Source organism: Mastigoproctus giganteus, chromosome 7 (genome assembly GCF_048544385.1).
Source record: "Mastigoproctus giganteus isolate SK-2022 chromosome 7, ASM4854438v1, whole genome shotgun sequence".
NCBI classification, from domain to species: Eukaryota; Metazoa; Arthropoda; class Arachnida; order Uropygi; family Thelyphonidae; genus Mastigoproctus; species Mastigoproctus giganteus.
The window spans coordinates 195809821-195833719 of NC_143581.1; the positions used below are offsets into that span (position 1 = coordinate 195809821).

The 23899-nt window shown below is 37.4% G+C and overlaps 1 protein-coding gene across 1 annotated transcript in view; it reads left to right on the forward strand.

The window, feature by feature from the left end:
• The window catches only part of LOC150083520 (rap1 GTPase-GDP dissociation stimulator 1-like), a 148509-nt gene that overhangs the window by 80791 nt on the left and 43819 nt on the right, over nucleotides 1–23899 (forward strand). The gene's annotated exons all lie outside the window — the stretch shown is intronic.

The following is a 23899-nucleotide window of genomic DNA, read 5'->3' on the forward strand; positions in this document are numbered from 1 at the left end:
CAGAGAAGATCGAAAAGAGGAGATTCCAAATTACCAAGTCTCTGACAGGGAGGCGCCTCTGTAGCCAGGTGGGAAGGAGCAGCAGTGCGTAGCACACGCTTCTTGATTAGACCGGGATTCGAGCCTGTCACCACCAAATACGGAGGATGCGGAAAGGTCAGGGAATGACCACTGCATATCCCGGAGCAATATGGCCTTAGTTGCTAATGCTCCTAAAAACCAAACAACAACAACGACATACTCTGACAGAGGATATTGGAACAGACATATGCTCGAGTACCACCTTTGAGGCAAAAGGAATCCTACAGAATTTCATTGTATTTGGTAATATCCTCAACTAGTTACAAAACATCCTACTACCAAAATATGATCATAAAGCATATCAGAGTTTGATCATAATACTTCAGCCATTGATTCCCGAATTTGGAAGAATGACTTCTTCCAAATTCGTGAATGCAAACAATGCAATCTTCTGGGTCTATAACCTGGCTGTTTAGCTCATTGAGTAGAAAAGTGCTACTCAGGTTTTCTCCTATTGGTAGCTGTTATGATTACTTTTCAAGGTCAGATGTCAGTGTTTGCCCTTAACTGTAATAATGAGTATTACTTGTGGACAAAACTTCTTTAATATTCCTTAAAGTCATTCAAAACTACTAGTGTCCTTTTGACTGACATTATTCAGAGAAATGATCTTGATTCCAACTTTACTAAATTCCTTTGTCTCTCACTGTTGCTGTTGGAATATTTAATTTTTTCCCCCTAGTATTTTAAAAAAAGAAATTTCACTTCACAGTCTCTCAACAATTAGGTGTCTATTTCAGCCAGGTTACCATGTTAAAAGTATTAATTTTTCCTTTATATCAGGTATCTAAAGCAAATGCTGTCCACTTATTTTGGAGATACCACTTCTCCACAACTTGGGAATTGTGTTATTGTTATTTCAGATCAGTTCTTAATGGTTGTGTATACAGATCATCACCTATTAAAAGTTTCTGAATCAAGTACAGTTAAATAATTTATTTAGATGGTAGCTGATTAAAATTGTACTGATTCTATTGTAAAAAAACTGAAAACATATATTGTAACATTTCAATTTAATGAATTTTCCAGTAAGCACCTACAAGTTCTTATCTTAATCTTAACATTGTTAGATATATTCATATTAGCAAAATTCATATTAGCAAATAAAAAAAAATGGATGTCCCAACTTTATTTTTAAATACAGTAAGCATGAAATGTGGTAACTGTTAGGGAGCACTGCAAGAGATCATACATAGTGTTCCACCCATGCATCATTGTCTATTGCTTGGGTGGAACACTATGTATGCTAAATCCGTGTGAGCAATAGCAAATAAGCATAAACAGAAGTAGTTTTTCAAGAAAAACTTTAAAAGACCTTGAGATCAAATTAAAAATCATATAATTTACGTGCATTTCATTCAATCTTGGAGAAACTTTCTGCTCTCACTGAAGACTGAAGGTTGAGTGCTTGACCTTTTGGCTTAGGCTTGTATTCAACTTGAAGGCATATACTAATAAAATTAAGTTAATTTAATTTACCATAGTAATTTACCCTCCACAGTAAGCCCAACCCATAAGGCCAAGTACAGTCAGTCCTTGTATAACATGTAGTTTACACTTCATGAATTCAATCATACACGATTTATAAATAGGGGAACGATATTGTATATAACATGAAACCGAATTTGCTTATGCACAATTTGCCTTTGTGTGTACAAGAAATGGCAGTCGAACGTGGAATCACCCCAACTGAACGCAACACGATAGGAATGAAGAGAAGATTCTGAAAATGTATTTGTGTTTTATATCAGTGAAGGGGAAACACATTTCACCATAATAACGTAAAAACCCACACAGTTCCAGCTATTGGTATTATTGCAAATGCAATTAGATCGAGTTTACAACCAGTTTATAACAGATTCCACTAGCAGAAACGCAACTGGAAATTGTTTTATTGTTTTATGGTAGTATTCCCCAGAAATGTGCTTTAGTAAAATGTAAGGTGTTAATAGTGTATCTTTGCCTTTACGGTGTTGTTTATTCAGTTGGTACACGTGCGCAGCTTTGTTTATGTGTATCAAGCATGCCTCCTCATTTTGTAATTGTGCTTTATTCCCTAAAAATGAGTAAAATACTTAAAAGGTGTGAAAAGGAAGTGTCCTGGTGAAGACACTGCAGATTCAGAGAGAAAAAGAAAAGCAATATCGAATAAACAGAGGTGGACTGGGTCAAAAATTCTTACCCGGGAAAATTTGTAGTGGCCTCATACTATGGTTTATGGCCAAAATCACACCGGCCTCTGGCCCACCGGGGTTTCCCCGGTAAGGCTTATGGCCAGTCTGCCTCTGTCGATAGAGAAAAATTATGAAATTGTGAAATGCTTTGAGGGAAATGAAAGACCATGTGATATTGCACGTGCTACAGGCCTCAATGAGGCAACGCCGAGAATTAGAAAGAATGCAGAGAAAATAAAAACCGTCATAGCAGGAACAAGTCAAAGTGTAATTAAAATCCATTAGATCACGACACAAAGAATTGAGATGGAATGGCTGTCATCTGTTTGGATATAAAATCAAACAAAAAACAAGTTTGCTTACGATAGAAGCAAAAGCATTAACAATATTTTTTTATATAATAGTCGTAATAAAATATGTAAGTATTTTATTACAATAAATTATTGTGTTTGGTAAGTTTTGGTTATAAATGTGTGTTCAATCTTGGGTGGTCAGCACTTAACCCTGTTTTTCCCATAGGGCCTGTTGTTTATATTGCACAATTTTGCATTGCACAAGGGTTTCTAGGAACACAACCATCGTGCTATATGAGGACTGACTGTACTTGGTCCTCAGTCTTCAGTGGGAGCAAAATATCTCTCCATGATCAAAATTGAAGTTGGGTAAAGCACACAAATTTTGATTTCTATGCTTTACCCAGGATACTGTATACTGTGTTGAAATACTTATGTAGTACCATAGTATTAAGATCTTGAGTGAAACAAATTTCACTAAAAATACATGGACATTGTCAAGCATTTTGGTATAGTAAAATCTATTTTGTCAGATGTGTCAAATGTTAGGGACAGGGGCGTATTCAGGGGAGGGGGGGGTACAGAGGGGGTAAATCATCATCATCAGTCATTTTCAATCCACTGCAGGATGAAGGCCTCTCCAGCAGCTTTCCAGTTCCTTCTGTTTTGAGCACTGGCCATCCATTTACTACCCACAAACTCATGAATTTCATCTATCCATCTCCGCCTTTTTCTTCTAGCTCCTCTTGGGTACCATTCTGTTATTTTCTTAGTCCATCTGTCATCATGTTGAGCTATGTGTCCTGCCCAAGACCATTTTAGTTCTTTAGTTTTTATAAGAATGTCCTTTACTTGAGTTTGCTGCCTAATCCATGTGTTTCTCTTCTTATCTAACAGTCTGATTCCCAATATAATTTGTTCCATTCTTCGCTGTGTAGTTCTCAGCTTCTCTTCCATTCTTTTGTTGAGTGCCCAAGTTTCACTTCCATAAGTCATGATGGGGAGTATAGATTGGTTCATTATTTTCCGTTTAAGACAAATTGGGATATTGATCCTCAGTATGTGACTGTATTTCCTGAATGCTATCCATCCAAAATTTATATTTCTCTTGATTTCCATCCATTTATCATTATTACAGCTAATGACTTGTCCCCGATAAGTATATGATGCCACCTTTTCAATTACTGTTCCTTCGGTGATTATATCTCTTTCTAATTCATACTTGTTCATCATTACTTTTTTAGCCATATTCATCTTTAGTCCAAAATCCTTAATAACCGTGCATAACTGATTAAGATTAAAATCCATTAGATTTTAATCTTAATCAGTGATCGTGGCTTATGACCACAATGTCATCTGCAAACCGTAAATGGTTTAGGTACTCTCCGTTCACTTTGACTCCTTTCTGCGACCAGTCTAATCTTCTGAAAGCTTCCTCAAGGGCAGCAGTAAGCAGCTTCTGAGATATTGTGTTTCCTTGTCAAACTCCTTTCTCAATTTTAAATTTCCTACTGTCTTTGTCTAGTCTAATAAAGGAGGTAGCGTTCTCATATATTTTCTTCAAAATCATAATATATGGGGTATCTATGCCTTGCTTTGTCTTTACAATGCCCGAAACATTGCCTTATGCTGTATGGAGTCAAATGCCTTTTCATAATCCACAAATGCCAGGCATAATGGTGTTTTATATTCATTTGCTTTCTCCATTAGCTGTGATATTACCTGAAGGTAATCCATAGTTGAGAATCTTGTCCTAAAGCCAGCTTGCTCTTTCGGTTGATTCTCATCGAGTATTCTTTCTAATCTGGTACTAATTATCCTAGTGAACAACTTGTAGATGTGGGATAACAAGCCAATTGGTCTATAATTTCCAATTTCTGATTTATCTCCTTTCTTATGCAGCAAAACTATGATTGCATTATTCCACTGCTTAGGCGTCACACCTTTTCTAATGCACTTTGTGAAGAGCCTTGCCAGTTTTTGTGTTATGTCTCTTCCTCCCAATTTTAACAACTCTACAGTAACTTCATCTTCCCCTGGGGCTTTCTGATTCTTCATTTTCTTCAATGCATGTTCTACCTCATCAGGAAGAATATCGAGTATGTCGTATGTGTTGCTACTTTGCAATCCATCTTCCCCACTGCTGGCATCATTCCCCTGCTCCTTGTATGCAGCAAAACTATGATTATACTCCTTGTATAATTCTCTATAGTAGTCTTCTGCTATTTGAATTATGCCTTCTCTGCTGTTTATAAGTACACCATCGCTATTCTTCAGTTTCAGTATCATTTGTCTTTCTGTATTACTGCTCATGGCTGCTGATTTAAATCCTTTGTTTTCCCTTAATGCTTGTTCTACTTTTCTTGGGTTAAATCTTCTTATGTCCTCTCTGAGTCTCTTTCTAATGGCTTTGCATAACTCAGTATACTCAGTTTTCTCCCTGTCAGTGCTTTTCTTGCTTTTCATTTGTCGTCTTCGGTTCATCATGACGAGCGTTTCTTGACTAATTTTTTCTTCTTTGGATTTCTTTTTCCCTATAGGTTTCTTGGGCTTTATCACTTTCAGAAAGTTGTAATATTCCTTGTCAATATCTTGATCCTGAGCAGTCTGCAGAAGCTCAAACTTGTTCTTAAGTTCCAGTACATACTGCTTTTTCTCCTCTTCTGTTATCTCAAAGACCTTTGTATTATTTACTCGAGTCAGTTTTTTCCTTTCCTACATCTATATCAAGTGTACATCTTACCATTCTGTGATCATTTCCAACATTTACCTTATTTAGGACGGTAACATCATTCACAATATATCTTCTGTTAGTGAGGATGATTTCATTAGTAGTTAATCCATTTGGACTCTTCCATGTCCACTTTCTGTTCATCCTTTTCTTGAAAAAAGTGTACATTACTGACAGTCCTTGAGATTCTGCAAATTCCACAAGTCTTTCACTTCTTTCATTTCTTTCACCAATTCCAAAATTTCCTATAGTTCCCCTTTCTGCACTGTTTTGTCTTTTTCCAACCTTAGCATTGAAGTCCCCCATAATAATAGTGTAGTGGGTTTTCTGCTCATCTAGAAGACTCTCAATTTCTGTGTACATTTCTTCAACCTCTTCTTCATCATGGCTCGATGTTGATGCATAAATCATTATAATCTTTAGCTTGTACCTCTAAGTCTTGACACCCTTGGTGATGTACTTGTGAATTCCAAAATGTTGTTTTTAAAATCTTTATGGACCAGAAACCCAACTCCACCTTCACTCCTTTCACTGTTTCCATTGGTGTACAGCAGATTTCCACTTGATAGACTTATAAGGATTCATTTCTTCTTCTTGTTTCAGCCAAACTGATGATATTCCAATTCACATTTTCTAATTCCTTTTCCAGCTCTAATATCCTGTCTTCTCCGTTGAGCGATCTTACGTTGTTACAGGCAAAGTTCAGTTTCTGTGCATGGCAGCCTGGTCGTACCCAGAGATTCTTAGCACCCTCTGCTTCCACTCTGATCCTCTTGCTGCCGTAAGAGGGAGAATGAAAATTCTCCCTCTTACGGAAAGAGGGAGAATTTTCAAATAAAAAATAGTTGTGAAATATTCAGCAAAACCAGTGCCAAATATACATATACACAGTGTGTACATCACATCTGATTTTATTCTAGTGTTGAATTTATTTTACATTTTTTGTGTGTGTGGGTACACTGATTGTTGTTGCAGGGCAGTATGTTTTATTTTACAATACACAGATTTGTCACATAACAGTCTAACTATGATTAGTATTGTTGTTTTAGTGCCTTAGATTTGTTTTTTCTTTCCTTTTATTTTTTGTTTATCTGAAACCAAACACTACAGGACTACGAATGAGTTATTACTATGCTAACCAGAGACATCTAAATTGCCAGATCCTTTGATCCTCACTGATGTCGATGACGTTCTATAAGTGACCGATGCATTGAGAGGAACTCCATGTAATTAGCGTTTATCTCGTGGTGTTGAAAGAGCGAATTAAACAATGACAAGAAAGAGTAAAACGTCTACTTCAGTCACCCCAAAATTAGCAGGTTTCAATCACACAAGTTGTTTGTCCAACATGTCACTCCAAAGCATGCAGTTTCATTAAATTTATGGTTTTGACGTCATTTGCTATTTTCACAACAACATTGGTAGCCTTGTCTATTGCTTTCTTTCTGTACAGCCAACAAGACTGGACTTTGTCACTTTTAATACATTTTATAACCGTTTTATATGTATCTGTTCTGTTTTTGCTTGGGGTGAGAAATTTTTTGTAAAGTTACTTGAAGGAGAAACTGGGGAAATGAGAGTGGGAAACAAAACAAAAGAAAAACAGCCAATCATATTTTCATTTTGCTTTATTGGCACAGAAAAAATATTTATTTGCAGCTCTTATCGTGTACTATTCTGTGATTCTGCATTGTCAAGCATGGTGATTTTACATTTTCGAGTTTCTCAGAGCAGAGCACAAAAAAATTCACCCATTACAAGCATTCTTTTCTCACTTGTGATAGAAAGGCTGTAAATGTAAGTAAATTTATTCCAGTTTTCATTAGTTTACATGATGGACCATTCACAAACAGAGGCAGACTGGCCATAAAACTTTTCCGGGGGAAACCCCGGTGGTCTGGAGGCTGGAGACCGATGTGCAATTGCATGACCATAAACACTGTTGTGAGGCCGCTAAAAGTTTTCCCCCGGTAAGAATTTTTGACCCAGTCCACCTTTGTTCATAAATGTTGAATGATCCATAACGTCTGCCGTAGTCAAAAGTTTGTCCAGTTTTGATAATAATGTTATTCATTGCTGTAGATTTCTTTTTTTCTTTTTTTTACTATTCTTTGCATTTTGTTACAACTTGACACAACGATCTGTAATTTTTACTCTGGTGTCAGTTTTTTTTTTTTTTTTTTATTGAAAACCATTTACAGATTATAGAAAGTTGTAATATGAATTTCAAAATGTTATTTTTCGTGTTCTCGCCTTTTTTCCCTTTTTGCACACAGTAAGCGATGAATGCGCCCCTCTGAACAGAGAAGTGTGCATTGATTTGCTTTATGTCCACAATGCAGTGCCAACTTTGTAGTGATTCTGTAATAAGTGATTTTATGAATGGATTTCCTCATTATGCTCCGGTTGACCACAGGGTCAGAGCAGTTCACAAGATAGGGAGAATAGAAGAAACGGCACCGTATTTAATGGGCATGGGCGGCGGCAGAATATTTTGAAAGGTGGTGCATGTGGAAATAAATTTTTGCTCACCAAATTTCAAATACATGCAATATTTAAATTGTCAAATTTGACTGATTTACTTGTACAGTTCAGCCAACGTTTTGTGATCAGTGGAGAAAGGACTTTTATTTTGAAAGAAAAAATTTGTATCATTTTAACGTTTCAATAAATTAATTAAAATATTAAAAATTGTATATTACTTCGAAATCCAAAGGTGGTGCACTTCCACTACGCTGCAGGCACCTATGGTCATAGGCTTGAACCCGGTCACTCAAGGTACGTGTACTTATGCACCCTCGCGCTTCATCACTAGACTTCGATAGCCTTCAGGAAAGCATATTTATAATTCCAGTTTTCATAAGTTTGCATTCACAAATTATGAATGATCCATGACGTCTCAAACAATTTGAGAGAACGGTTTGTAATTTTATTACTCTGATGTCAGCAGGTTTTTTTTTTTTTTTTTTTAATTGAAAATTCGTTGCTGGATCATTTACAGATCAGAGAAAAATATTATTATAGGAATTTCCACCATCTCTCAGAACTCTTCAATTTCCTTTCTTTGAAATTCGACGGTCTAATTTTACTAATACGTATGGTCGCTTTATGCTGATTCACTTTTCAAATTACTGGAGTAGACTGCCCAGAACAAAGATGCAGTAACTTAGACCATTTCTGCATGCAAACCGCTGTTCTGAATAGGTTTAACAGAGTGTTGATGAAAACAAAAACTTGCCCTTTTTCGTTTGTGATGATTCAATTACTTTGAGTAGGTAACTAATTTTTTTTTTTTTTTTCGTTTATGAATTTTCATATTAAACTATAATGTGTAATTTCGCCACTTTTTGAAAATGAGTAAAAAATATAGTCAACACGAAAGTGTTGACTATATATTAATCAATGACTAATTAATCAATGGTTCAAAGATGTTAAACCTAAGAACTGGCTCTGCAAATTAGATGATGATTATTTAAAATGTTTTTGTAAATGCACACTGACAGCCGAATTAAGTGATATTGAAAGGCATCGTAATACAAACGAGTCACAAGAAAGCCGAAGAGACCTTTAGTTTTCAGTATCAGAGTATTGCTGTTCAAGAAAATTGGCGATATAGAACGTGCAACGGCAAAAAGCAGCACAGCATTTTTCATAGCTGTGCAGAGGGAATGGAGGTTTTGTGGTCCCTCTTTAAGAAAAAGATTGCGAAATTTCTTTGTATAATTTTTAAAGCTGATAGTCACTCAGACCATGAGTGCTGGCAGCATAGTGCAAGGTGGTGCAAAGTGCACCATCTTGCACCATGAACATTCGAAGTCCAAAGGTAGTGCAAGTGTACCACTTTTGGATATCGAAGTAATTTATTATTATTATTATTATTATTATTATTATTATTATTATTATTAATAGCCATATGGTGCAAGGAAGCCTGAGGCCTATGCTGCACCTACCAAAAAAAAAAAAAAAAAAAAAAAAAATTCCCGAGTTACCCTGAGAAAGAGAGAGAGAAGTAGAAAGTAATCACCAAGAAAGAGAATAATGATGATATCCAGCTCAGGACCCTGGGTTATTGAAATATTAAAACAACACAAGTCCTTTCTCTTGCCAATCATGAAACATTGGCTCAGCTGTACACGTAACTCAGTCAAACTTAATTAAAATAATCCATTTTTTTCAAAAATTTGGTGAACAAAAATTTATTCCCACGTGCGCGCACCACCTTGCAAAATATCCTGCCGGCACCCATGACTCCAATGCCACCCAACACGACGGTGTGACAGTGGAAATTGGAATGGAAAGAGACAGTGGTAGTTAAAATATCTTACTTTTTCAAATCTTACAAAAACATATGACCATGAGAAGATATTGACTGGGCCCGTACCAGGGCCTTGAAGGGGCCCCGTGCAAGTGGGAGCACCCTTAAACTGAAGCTTAAGCTTCAATGTAAATCTGCCTCTCCACGTACTTCTATTATTCTTTCCTTTTATAATTTTCTTATATGCACATGTGTATTTCATAAACTTGTTTGTTCCGTGTGTCTATTGCCAAATGTTTGGAAATAATATATTATTGTTATTATTTGCAATTCATATTATTATTCACATGCTTTCCTAATATTCAAAAAAGGTAATAATCAATAAAAAAATTGATCAATCAATAAAACGTGCGTGTATAAGTGGTCCTGGGTCTATCTAAAAAAAAAAAAATTCAAACACCTGGCCGCCATGTCCCCCCTTACAATGATACCTGGATACACCCACTGGTTAGAGATGTGGTTAAAAGATGGAAGAACGGTGGTCACCTACACCCCAGAAGAAAGGAAGGGAGGCTGGGTTTCTTCTAGGAAATAGATTCTGCTGTAGTGCCATGTGGTTCAAGCAATTGCATGCTAAAAATGTATCCATCTGAAGTCTAATGATTGAACAGTAAAAGACTTTATAACGTTTTGTAGATATAGGGTTTTGAAGCAAATGATACAGATAGGATCAAAACAGAATTGGAAGTGACTTTGGAAGTTTTTAACTTGCAAATATTGTAGAACTCCAGTTGTGAGAAACATTTTGGACCGAGCAGTGCCGTACCTAAATATGGGCAGATCAGGTGGCTGCCCGGGAACCTACATTCCCCGGGTAACTGCCTGTTTCATCGGAATTCAGGTAGGGGGCCTGAATTCCAATGATACTTTAATTTTTTAAATATAAAAAAAATGGTTTTCTTAATATAATACTTATACAAAAAAAATTCAATATTGGCTTATTTATATTACAATAAATTTAATTATTTTATAATCAGATGTTAAAAGAAATTTTAAAAAACTTAATTAGAAACTTTTTTTTTTATTATTTAAACATAGTTTTATAGGACAAAGGATTATTGTCTAAATTTGATCCAATGCATTAGCATTAGTAGAGGCATATGATGCAAGAAAGCAAGCTTATGCAGCATCAGCCAAAAAAAAAAAAACACTTCCATTTCACCCCTCCGTTCGTTCGAAATACCTGTCCAGCTGATCTTAATGCACATGCTTAATGAACATGTTCATTGAGTAGAAAGTAAAGAATGTATATGCACATTATTTGAATAGTCGAATGCAAAATAAATTAATAGTATTAAAATAATAATAATAGAAAAAAAAATAAGAATAGTATTAAAAGAAATTTGTAGAAGAGTTTGCAATGCAAAATATTATTTAATTATTTTAGATTGTACTTCAGATGGAAGTCACGTGGAACAAATGATTTGTTCCACGTGATTTGTTAGATTTGTTTCTATGTCTTTTTTTTTTTTATGTGAACCCCAAACACGAGAGGTATTAGAACCTATAGTACTTAGTACCGTGCTTCAGTTAGAGGTTGAGAAGACGAAAGAAGATATTTGTTGACATTGTACTTAAACTTCTGTAGATTGTAATTTTCAGAAAATACGTATGAAGGAAGGTTGTTCCAGAAAACGGCAGTTGAATGAATAAATGAGGAAGATGAAAAGTTGGTTCTGTGGGTTTGAAGTTGGACAGTAAATGGATGTTGGCTGGTGACGGCACGTGTTCGGACTGTTTTGAAAGAGAGAGCGGGAATTATAGAAGCCAATTCAGAAGAACAGTGCCCGTGGAAGTATCTGTAGAAGAGGCATGCAGCAGAAACAGTGCGTCTATGAGAAAGCGAGTGGAGAGACTCTGTTAGAGATGAATCATTAATTAACCTAACTGCCCTCTTCTGAATGGAATCAAGAAGCCTGAGAGAGGTTTTGGGGGCACCACCCCAGATGTGGGAACAATATTCCATGGCAGGGCGGATTTGCGATTTATACAGAGTGAGCAGCTGTTTGGAAGAAAAGTAACGCCGAGAACGAAAGAGAAAACCAAGTTTTTGAGATGCAGAGAAAGCAATATTTGTAATGTGCTTGTGCCAAGAGAGATTAGAAGTTAGGGTAATCCCCAAAAGAGATATATCATTTTGCCTAGAAATCGGAGTGTCACTAAAGATAAGCATAGGAGCAGAAGAATCCTTTTTGCGAGATATAAGACAAGACTGAGTTTTAGAAGGGTTGAAATCAACTAAGTTGTCTTTGCCCCACTGGAGAATTACCTGAAGATCGGCATTTAAGGAATTGGTAGCAGATTTTCGAGAAGTTGAAGCTGATTGAGCAGGACAAGGTTTCTCAAAATGGAAAGTGGAATGCAATGTGCTATCATCGGCAAAACTATGGATAGGATTTAAGAAGGTCATTATAATACAAGAGGGAAAATCGTGGGGGAAAGAACTGAACCTTGGGGGACACCGACATTAGTGGAGAAGTTAGAAGACAGAGAGCCATCTACCATCACCCTCAGTGAGCGATCAGAGAGAAAACTGGATAACCAATTACTAAAAACAGTTGGCAAACCATAAGATTGAAGCTTGTTTAGAAGACCTTTATGCCAAACACGATCAAAAGCCTTTGAGATGTCAAGAGCAACTACTTGTGTTTCACCGAACCTTTCCATTGAATTAGTCTATAAATGGGTAACATAAGCCAGAACATCACCAGTGGATTGACACTGGTGGAATCCATACTGGTGATCGTTGACCAGATGGAAGGTTTCTAGGTAGTTTAAGAGTTGGCGGTTAATTGATTTCTCCATTACTTTAGAAAGAGCAGAAGTAATTGCAATGGGATGATAATTGAATGGGAGGGATTTGTCACCCTTTTTAGGAACTGGCTGGATATGAGCAAATTTCCAAGCAGAAGGAAAAACACCTTTGGAATAAGAAAGTGAAAAAAGGCGGCAAAGAATAGGAGTAAGTTCAGGAGCACAGGTTTTGAGAACAAGTGGAGAAATACCATTAGGCCCTGGAGCTTTCTTAGCATCAAGATTCGTCAAAATCCTTCTGAGATCCTTTTTACAGAAGATCACAGGAGGCATTGAATGGAGCATGTTGGGAATGGTGGGGGAGGTGTTTTACCAAGGTCATTAATACATGAACTGGAAGAAAAATGGGCTAGCAGGTGAGCTTTATTCTTGGCTGAAGTGACAACAGAACCATCTGGTTTGGACAGAGGTGGGAGCAGAGATGGGTAAAAGTTGCAGCCAGTAGCTTTGGCAAGAGACCAGAATGCTCGGCTACCATTAGGGCAAGAAGCAAGTTTTCTACTCTTAGCCTGTTTAAACTCTAGTTTGGACTGATTAATTACTGCTTTACAATTGTTGCGAGCTTTGGTGTAGGCAGAAAATGAAACTGAAGAATTAGAAACAAGCCAATTACGATATGCAACATTCTTCTCTTGAATAGCCTTAGCACATTTATTGGAAACCAAGGTTTAGATAAAGGACGAGATTTTAAAGTGGAGTGTGGAATAAAGGATTCCATTCCTGCAAGAATAATTTCACTGACACGATCTGAGCAAATGTTGACAACAGAAGTTTTGAAACAGTAATCCAACCAAGGATAAGAAGAAAAGAAGTCTTGCAGGTCATCCCATTTTGCATTCTTGTAATGCCAAACAACACGAGGTTGGGAATAGCCATGAGATAAAGGTTCCATTGGAGAAGAGACAATCACCAAGTTGTGATCTGAAGTGCCTAAAGGACCTCTCACTTCGACCGTGTACTTAGAAGGGTTGTTTGTGAGAAAAAGATCAAGCATATTGGCTGTATTATTAGGATTGTCCAGTATTCTTGTAGGTAAATGAACAATCTGTGCTAGGTCATTAGTAATTGCAAAAACCTCAGCATTTCGACCTGCTGGGTTGGCGTGACTAGAAAACGGAAGCCAGTTGGAGTTGTGAACATTAAAATCACCAAGGAAAATTACCTCACTGTTAGGAAAGTTTGACTGGAGAAGGTCAAGTTGCAAAGAGCATAAGTCAAAGAGCTCCAAGTGATTAGTGGAGTTGGGAGAACGGTAGAGACAACAGATGAATTTGACACAATGAGGTAGAGAGATTTTAAGCCAGACGAGATCAAAGAGAGGAGATTTCAAATTGCCAAGTCTCTGACAGGGAATATCACAACGGACATATGCACAAGTACCACCTTTGAGGTGAAAGGAATCATACAGCGAATAATTTGGGCATCTGAGATGAGCAGTAGTTGAATCAACCGATAACTGAGATTCTGTCAGAAAAAGTACATGGGGTTTGGCAGACTGCAAGTGTAAATGGACATCGTTAAGATTAGAATTGAGACCACATATATTCGTGAAATGAATTAGGACGTGCTTGGGAGGTTTAGATCTTTTTTGCAGATAAGCTTGCTCTATTAGTTTGAGAATTCATGGTGTATTCAATAGTAAGAAAAAGTGGGTGGGACATGCTGTATGAAGTAATGAAATTTTTGGATATGGCATACACGTGGTAAAAATATACCGAGATCCTTGACATAACGTGGCCTCGACAATGCTCCCCGCATACACACTACTCAGACTCCCTCCAGTCACTATCTAGCAGAGTAGAGGTAGCAAGATTATACACTAGCTGATCTGGAAGCATCCTAAAGAGTTACCAATAGGTTCGGTCTGGTGTACTAACTAATTATCGGCCGGCCTGCGAACACCATTTTAGAGCTGTACCCTCGAAATGTAAGGAATATTGGATCTCGCGACGACGTTCATCATAACCTCAAAAGTCATCAATCATACTGCATGATGGAAGAGATAGGGAAGGGTTGACTGGAACTTAGCTCTAGAGACTAAACGTGGGCTCCACCACTTCAAGCCTCCAATAAGCATAGTATTGGTATTTCACCAGTCTAGCTGCACTATAAAAATTTGTGAACATTTTTTGGTATACTTAGCGGTTCGTGATACTTCAGGGAAAGGACCAACAGAATCTATACTAAAAATGTTAGAAACGAACAACAATGACCTAAGTAACATGAGCAAGGGTGTGATTATGGTAGTGATATGAAAGGTAAACGTAATGGTGTACAAGCAAGAATTTTACAAGAAAACAGAAGAGCTTTTTATTTTCTCTGTGTCGCGCATAATTTAAATTTAGTTGTTTCTGATGCAGAACATTGGACAGAATTATTTTTAGGAACATTACAAAGATTATACGTGATTTGCACTGTATCGCTAAGTAGGTAGGATATTTTAAAAAGGCATGTAAAAATTACTGTAAAATCTCTACCAGAAACAAGATGGGATGGAAAGATAAAAGCTTTTGAAGCAGTAAAATATCAGTTACAGGATATTAGAACTGCATTGAATGAAATCAAGGAACAGGCCAAAGGAAAAGATGCAAAATTGCAGTCTGAAATATAAGGTTTGTTAACAGAAATTACTTCTTTTAAATTTATTATAAGTGTAGTTGTTTGGTAGGAAATATTGAGTATTATAAATAAAGTAAGTAAAGCCATGCAAAGTAGTAGTACAATTGATGTGAGTACTGAAATTATATTAATAGATGGTGCTCTTAGTCAAATAAAAGAATTTAGAACATTTAGAACAGGATTTAAATTGTGCATGGATAAAGCTATAGACATTGCAACTGAGTTGGATGTACCATCAGTGTTATTATTTGAACATTCAGTTGCCAGGTGGTAGATGACTGTCATCCACCGGTGAAATACCACCACTTTGCTTATTGGAGGCTTGAAGTGGTGAAACCCATGTTTAGTCTCTAGAGCAAAGTTTCCGGCATCCCCCCCTCCCCCCATACTTCTCCTAAAACCCATGCACGGTACTAAGTACTATAAGTTTTGATACTTTTCGTGTTTGGGGTTTTCATAAAAAAATAAAAAAAATAACTGAAAATTAGTTACCAGAAGTGCAAGTTTCTAGAAAAAAGCACGAGTTTACCTATGAAACTTCATCAGGTGAACTGTTTATTGAACCATCCAAATGGTTTGAAACTGAATTTTTTAATATAATGATTGATGTAGCTATCATTAGCTTAGGATAAAGATTTAATTAGATGAATGAAATATCCTTGGCTTTTCATGTTATTCTAAAATAAGAAAACTTCATGAATATATTTGAAAGTGCAATAGAAATGAATGTCAACACCATGAAGGAATTCTCACTAACGAAGATGGGAGCAGCGACAATCAATGCCAAAGAGTTACGTCAAGAAATCCAATCTTTTCAGCATGTTTTAAAAGGAAAAAAAACTTTGGTTGCTTAGAATTAAATGAAATCAAGGAACAGGCCAAAGATGGATTTCTTGACTGAAAATTAGTTACCAGAAGTGTGAGTTTCTAGAAAAAAAAGCACTGAACAAGAAAAAAGCTTAGTTAAATTATATTCTAACATCACCATTTCTCTTCAGATATTATTAACATTGCCTATTACAGTTGCGTCTGGAGAGAGAGAGAAAGTTATTGTTATTTTTGGTTTTTAGGAGCATTAGCAACTAAGGCCATATTGCTCCAGGATATGCGGTGGTCATTCTCTGACCTTTCCGCATCCTCTGTATTTGGTGGTGACGGGCTCAAACCCCAGTCTAATCAAGAAGCGTGTGCTACGCACTGCTGCTCCTTCCCACCTGGCTACGGCGGCATCTGAGAGAGGGGGGGGAGTTTATCAAGACTCTAAATGATTAAGACATGAGCAACAATTGGTCAAGAAAGAATTAATGGACTGGCCCTTATGTCAATAGAACAAGATGTACTAAAAGATATAAAAACATCAGATGTTATAGACAAATTTCTATCAAGTAAATATAGTAAGGTAATGATGTGAAAACTTTTAAGTTTATATAAGTAATGTACTAGTTGTTAAAGTATAAATAAATAATCATGATTTGAAAAATTTTTGGGTGTTTCCTTTATTTTTAAATTTTACAAATTCCACCTCTAATTTTTGCAAGGCGGCTCCCCCAGATGTATATTTTGCCCAGGGCTGACAGAAGTCACTGTGGCACTGGGACTAAGGGTATTTTGGATGGTCAATTTTTTTTCAGATAGTTAATTTTAAATGCAATCTCTGTATAGTATGATAAAAGGGGAGGAAAAATTGAAAGAAAATTATAGTAATTTGCATTTTTTATTTGCATGCTTATATAGCTTTAAAACAATTGCCAATATTTTCTGCTGCAAGATATCAGTCTTTTTACCATTGTAACACAAACAATTGAGTTAATTTATGCAGTGCATTAGATTTCAGGCATTTTAGCAAACAGATATAAAAGTAAATAATTCAAGATTTATAACAAAAAAAAATAAGAAAAAAAAATCATGTTAATTCCATGGAGCTGAAGGTGGATCCGTGAATAACGTCATGTGAAATGAAAATACTGAATAAAATAAAAGTTTTATTATTAAAAATAAGCTTAAATTGTATTTTTTCATTTCACATGACATTATTCACAGATTATTTCACATTTTCATTTCACACAATGTTATTAACTAAATGAAGCACAACCGCACTGCTCGACAAATGTGAGTAACTGAGCAAAGGATCTTCAGAATAAATGATATCATTCCACTGACACTCGATAACTCTGCTTCATACTGCTTGAAACCAGTTCAAACAGGTTATGGGTGGATAGGCCAACAACACAACTGCACTGCTCGACAAATGCAGAGTAACTGAACGAAGTAGCTACTTTAACGAGTTGTTCAACTCTCAAAAACTAAAAACTCAATTTGAAATCTATTTATATATCCTTGTAGAGCAGTGCGGTTGTGTTGTTGTGGTGATGCAACAGTTTTGTTGCTGAATTGTACGCAACTTGTTGCATCATTGCACTTGTTGCGTACAATTGAGTTTTCTTGGGCACATGCATTGTACTTGTTGCGTCACTACTATTGAGAGTGAAAGTAATCAAGGCACAATGGCAAATGACCAAAATGTGAACTTTTTAATATTTTCGAAAAAAAATTATATTAGATACCAAAATTTATGATTTTTTCTTGCATATTCGTCGACGGCGTTATATACCCAACAAAATAACTATAAATTTATTATACTTTTGTCTATTAGTTTCAGAGATATAACAGTGGTTAGGCATTTCACTTTTCGTGAGGTGCCTCCATAGCCAAGTGGGCAGGAACGGCAGTGCGCAGTACACGCTTCTTGATTAGACCAGGGTTCGAGCCCGTGACCACCAAATACGGAGGATGTGGAAAGGTCAGGGAATGACCACCGCATATCCCCGGAGCAATATGGCCTTAGTTGCTAATGCTCCTAAAAACCAAAAAACAAACAAACAAACAACTTTTTGTGACACCCCGAGCGCCCTAGGGTACCCCTAGTATAGATGTTATTCACATCAAAAAAAAATACGTGCAAACTGAAAACATTTCATTTTTGCTCACTGCCACATTGCCCATTCATTCCTCCAAACAGCATATGGCAAGAAACATAATATCCAGTGCTTCAGCTATAATGTATTGTATATGGATAACCTATGTGATATGTATGAAAAAAAGAAATAATAATTACTGGTTATCTATTGGTTCTATTTTAATGAAGTGTGGGGTGGCTCAACAATAAGAATCAAATATAAAATTTTATGAAAATCCATACACTAGCAGCTGTTGTTAAATAGAGATGGATGGACATGGTGAAGACAATAGATACTTTATACATATATGCTAACACACTTAGAAAATCCAGAAGCAGTGAATAGCCAGAATTACCTTTTTAATTCATTTTGATTAGCAGATGGAATTACATCATGAAAAGTCATTTGTATTTATGACAAAGCTGACTAATGTGATGCTGTTCAACTGGAGTAGTAGTATTAGTAATGGCAAATTATACAAGAAAGCAGGCTTATATAGCATCAGCCAAAAAAAAAAAAAAAAACAGTTCATCTATCTGTACCCTCCATGAATTTATCTAATTCTCCCTTGAATTTATTCAACCCATCCATTTCTACAGCAGCAGATGGAAGCCTGTTCCAACAATCAGCCACCCACTGGCTGAAGACAAACTTCCACACATCTGTCCTGCAACCATCCTTCCTGAACTTGAATTTATGTTCCCTCGTGTGTAGTCTTAGAAAGTGGAGGAATACCATTAACATTCAGTTTACTCAATCCAGTCAATGCTTTAAACACCTCAATCAGATATCTCCCTCAGGTGCCTAATCTCGAGATGCTGAAGTTTGCATAACTGAAGCCTTTCTAAGTAAAAGTACCCTTTTGCTGCCTTCACCAATCTGGTTGCCCTTTTCTGCACCCATTCCAGCAGATCTGCATCCTTCCTAAAGGAAGGATGTACCATCAGTGTTATACAGTACTCAATATGCAGCTTAACCATGGCCATGTACAAAGGGATAATAACCTCCTTATCCCTGCTAGCAAAGTTTCTGTATATCATTGAAAAAAACCCATGAGCTGTCCTGACAGCATGTCTCCACTTCTCAGAGAATTTCATGTCTGACTGCACAATTATAATGAAACTGAACACAATTAGGCAATCAGTATGCTTCTCTGGTCTTTTTCATTCTACACTACCCTTGTGTAATACCACGCAGTTTTTAAGTTACTCTGGGGTTACTGCTACCCATGTGTTGTACCTTGCATTTGTCAATGTTAAACTTCAGCTGCCATTTCCCAGCCCATCGACCCAATTTTCCTAGACCTTGTTGTGGTAGCTCACCCTGATGACTGTCGTTAACCGCCCTGCCAACCTTTGTATCATCTGCAAACTTAGACGTTAAGCCTAAGTTTGCAGATGCTGTCTATGTTAGTATTAGTAGTGGCAGATGATGTAAGAAAGCAAGCTTATACAGCATCAGCTAAAAAAAAAATCCCAATTTCACTTATCCATCCCCTTCAATACTTTGTCTAGTTCTTCCTTGAATTTATTCAAGCTATCCACTTCCACACATATATTCTGCAACCATCCTTCCTCAGTTTTAAATTGTCCCCTCATCTGCATAGTCTGAGAAAGAGAAAGAATCCCACCAGCATTCAGTTTGCTCAAGCCATTCAAAGCCTTAAACACCTCAATCAGATAGCCTCACAGATACCTAGTCTCCTGACAGTGCAATTTACAGAACTGAAGCCTTTCTTGGTAAGAGCACCCCTTTGTTTCCCTCACCAGCCTCATTGCCCTTCTCTGCACCTATTCCAGCAGCTCTACATCCTTCCTAAAACGAAGCCTCCAGACCTGTACTGCATACAGGTCTAGAGGCCTCATTTTAGGAAGGATGTAGAGTATCTATTGTAGAAGGCAATGGTCAGGCCTCAAGATGTGGCTTGATCATTGCCTTATGCAATGGGATAATTAAAATACAGTTGGTATGTTACTTATGCAAAGTACTGCATATGGGTAGCAGAACTTTGCATTTGTCAATTTATTAGTAGTGGCAAACATTTGACAGTGTTTGACAGTTAATCTTTTTGTGCTTGTACAACTGCCAAGGATTCTAAAAATTATCTTGAGTTTGGGGCAAGTTGAAACTGAATCCTTGACTGACTTATTTCAAACACTGAACAGATCTTTCAGTAAGATAATATTGCCTTACAATTGTATATATTTGTGTGAATACACGTTTTAATGTTTAAAAGTTGTATCCATTATATCCAACTACTATTTAATAGGCCATTCAGCCAGTTTACTTTGATTCACTTTGATATCTAATTAACTTCCTACCACAGAAGAACCTTTAAAGAGATTCTTCATTAAATGTTTCAGATACAAAGTGATATTCGAGTGACACTCAAGTCAAGTGGACCCAATTTCGGCGAAGTCTGGATGGTCTGTGACAGCCAAATGCTCTGCTTGCACCTTCACGATGGTGGGACTATTAGTAATCTTGGGTATAACCTCCATGCACAAGTACATGGTGGGTGACCACCCAGGTGTGAACCAACGTAAGCAGGGGTCGAGGTGTGGCGCCCACACCACATGGAGGAATGCTGCCCCTCTATGTTACCAGGTAGTACTAGGTGGTAGATGACTCTCATCAACCGGTGCAATACCACCACTTTGCTTAATGGAGGCTTGAAGTAGTGGAACTAATGTTTAGTCTCCAGAGCTAAGTCCCGATCAATCCTTACCCATCTCTTCCATCATGCAGTATGATTGATGACTTTTGAGGTTATGATGAACATCGTGGCGAGATCCAATATTCCTTACATTTTGAGGGTACAGCTCTAAAACGGTGTTCGCAGGTCGGCCGCTGTTAGTACACCGGACTGAACCTATTGGTAACTCTCTAGGAGGCTTCTGGATCAGCTAGTGTATAATCTTGCTACCTCTACTCTGCCAGATAGTGACTGGAGGGAGTCCGAGTAGTGTGTATGTGGGGAGCATTGTCGAGGCCACGTTATGTCAGGGATCTGGGTATATTCTTACCATGTGTACGCCATATCCAAAAATTTCATTACTTCATACAGCATGTCCCACCCACTTTTTCTTATTATTGAATACACCATGAATTCTCAAACTAATAGAGCAAGCTTATCTGCGAAAAGATCTAAACCTCCCAAGCACTTCCTAATTCATTTCACAAATATACGTGGTCTCAATTCTAATCTTAACGATGTCCATTTCCACTTGCAGTCTGCCAACCCCCATGTACTTTTTCTGACAGAATCTCAGTTATCGGTTGATTCAACTACTGCTCATCTCAGATGCCCAAATTATTCGCTGTATTATTCCTTTCGTCTCAAAGGTGGTACTTGTGCATATGTCCGTTCTGATATTCCCTGTCAGAGACTTGGCAATTTGGAATCTACTCTCTTTGATCTTCTCTGGCTTAAAATCTCTCTACCTCATTGTGTCAAATTCATCTGTTGTCTCTACCGTTCTCCTAACTCCACTAATCACTTGGAGCTTTTTGACTTCCTCTCTTTGCAACTTGACTTTCTCCAGTCCAAGTTTCCTAACAGTGAGATAATTTTCCTTGGTGATTTTAATGTTCACAACTCCAGCTGACTTCCGTTTTCTAGTCACACCGACCCAGCAGGTCGAGATGCTGAGGCTTTTGCAATTACTAATGACCTTGCACAGATTGTTCATTTACCTACAAGAATACTGGAAAATCCTAATCATACAGCCAACACGCCTCTCTCAGGCTTCTAGATTCCATTCAGAAGAGGGCAGTTAGGTTAATTAATGACTCATCTCTAACAGAGTCTCTCCACTCTCTGTCCCATTAATGTACTGTTTCTGCTGCATGCCTTTTCTACAGATACGTCCGTGGGCACTGTTCTACTGAATTGGCTTCTATAATTCTCACTCTCTCTTTCAAAACAGTCCGAACGTGTGCCGCCACCAGCCAAAATCCATTTACTGTCCAACTTCAAACTCACAGAACCAACTTTTCATCTTCCTCGTTTATTCATTCAAATGCTGTTTTCTGGAACAACCTTCCTTCATACGTATTTCCTGAAAATTACAGTCTACAGAAGTTCAAGTTCAATCTCAACAAATATCTTCTTTCACCTTCTCCACCTCCAACCCAAGCTCGGTACTAAGTACTATAGGTTCTAATACCTCTCGTGTTTGGGATTTACAAAAAAAAAAAAAAAAAAAAAAAATCAACAGTGTGAAATGGTTTCTCTTAATGAAGAATACCTCTATTTCTTCAAGATAAGCACAAGATCAGCTATATATAGAAAAAAAACAAGTACATCCTAGATAATTTTGTAAACAGGACTATAAAAAATAACATAAAAAGATTCCACAGTTATATGATCATATTGCTTCTCAACACGGTGCCTCCATAGCCAGGTGGGCAGGAGCAGCAGTGCGTAGCACATGCGTCTTGATTAGACTGGGGTTTGAGCCCATGAACGACCAAATATGAAGGATGTGGAAAGGTCAGAGAATGACCACCGCATATCCCCCGAGCAATATGGCATTAGTTGCTAATGCTCTTAAAACCGAACAACAACAACAACAGCTTCTCAACACCTAAATCATAATTCTTACATTAGCATTAGTAGAGGCATATAATGCAATAAAGAAAGCTTATGCAGCATCAGCCAAAAAAAAAAAAAAAAAAACCCACTTCCATTTCACCCTTCTGTTCATTCCAAATACCTGTCCAGCTGAGCCTTAAATTTATTTAGGCTATCAACTTCCACAACAAGGGATGGAAGTCTGTTCCACCAACCAACTACCTGCTGGCTAAAGGCAAATTTCTGCACATCTATCCTCCATCTGTCTTTCCTCAATCTGAATTTATGCCCTCTCAGGTGATTATTTTGAGCAAGAGGAAGAATCCCATTGGCATTGAGCATGCTCAAACCATTCAAGGCTTTATACACCTCTATCAGATCACCTCGCTGGTGCCTAGTCTCAGATACTGTAATTTTTAAAACTTAAGACTTTCTTTGTAAGAGCAACCCTTTGTTCCATTCACTAATCTTGTTGCCCTTCTCTGTACTCGTTCCAGCAGCTCTACATCCTTCTTGAAATGAGGCCTCCAGACCTGTATACAGTACTCAAGGTGTAGCCTGACCATTGCCTTATACAAGGGAATAATCACCTCCTTATCCCTGCTATAAAAATTCCTGTATATCATTGACAAGACACAATGAGCTACTCTTGCAGCCCATCTGCACTGCTCAGAGAACTTCATATCTGCCTGCACAATTACCCCCAGGTCCTTTTCATTCTCTACCACTGTCAGTGTAGTACCACAGAGTTGATATGTTGCTCTGGGGTTGCTGTTTCCCATATGTAGTACTTTACATTTGTCAATGTTAAACTTCATTAGCTACCTCTCAGCCCATCTGCTCAACCTTTCCAGATCCTGTTGCAGCAGCATAGTGTCAGTAGTGTCCTTGACAACCCTGCCAACCTTTGTATTATCGTCTGCAAACTTGGACATTAAACTTGATATACCATCATCAGTATCATTTATAAATACAGAAAACAATAATGGACCCAATACTGAACCCTGAGGGACTCCACTGATAACATTAATCCGTGATGAGCAGTGTCCATTGATTACCACTCTGTCGTCTCCCCCTCAACCATCCCTTTATCCATAACGGCAATTTACCTCCAATGCCACACTGCTCCAATTTGTGCAGCAGTCTTCCATGTGCAACAGTATCAAAAGCCTTTCTAAGATCCAAATATATAATATCAAAGTTATTCCCTGCATCCAGTTCTTTTGTAACTGCATCATAGTGTTCAATCAAATTGATCAGGCAAGACTTTCCCTTAACAAAACCATGCTGTGTCCGAGCTATAACTGAAGTCTTGTCTAGATGAACCTGCAGTGCTTCT